This window comes from Arachis ipaensis, chromosome B03 (assembly GCF_000816755.2).
Source record: "Arachis ipaensis cultivar K30076 chromosome B03, Araip1.1, whole genome shotgun sequence".
In the NCBI taxonomy this organism is placed as follows: domain Eukaryota; kingdom Viridiplantae; phylum Streptophyta; class Magnoliopsida; order Fabales; family Fabaceae; genus Arachis; species Arachis ipaensis.
In genome coordinates this window covers 13,588,736-13,589,168 of record NC_029787.2, presented here as the reverse complement: position 1 = coordinate 13,589,168, position 433 = coordinate 13,588,736, and the positions used below count along the sequence as shown (strand labels likewise).

Genomic DNA, 433 nt, shown 5'->3' with positions numbered 1-433 from the left:
ACAGTAAAATATAGACCAAAAAATATATTTTTTTTTTATATCTTATTTGATGAATAAAAAAGATTACAAATAACCATGTTATCACTTTTTCACCTTTTGTTATACATTTGAACCTTATATCTAAATATAGAAAAATAATAATTCCATTCCTATTTTTGGACATGTATTACTTCAAATATGATTTTTTATATTTGTATATTTTCATGAATTTATATAAAAAAAAAAAGTGACTATCAAAAAAAGAGTGGAATAACATAAATTTAAAATTTTTTATTAATAATAATTTGAGAGTATATGTTAGCTGCAGGTGTTCAAAACTCGTTCCGGCCTGGATCTGAGACATATTTTGTTGGATTTGAATTTCCATTTTTTTAGCCCGTGTTATTTTCGGGTCGGGTTTGTGTTTGCTCCGGGCCACCCGACCCAGCCCGAA

The 433-nt window shown here is 27.3% G+C and overlaps 1 protein-coding gene across 1 annotated transcript in view; it reads left to right on the top strand.

The window, feature by feature from the left end:
* LOC107634193 (purple acid phosphatase-like) overlaps positions 1-433 on the top strand; it is a 3,585-nt gene that overhangs the window by 1,506 nt on the left and 1,646 nt on the right. The window lies entirely within an intron of this gene.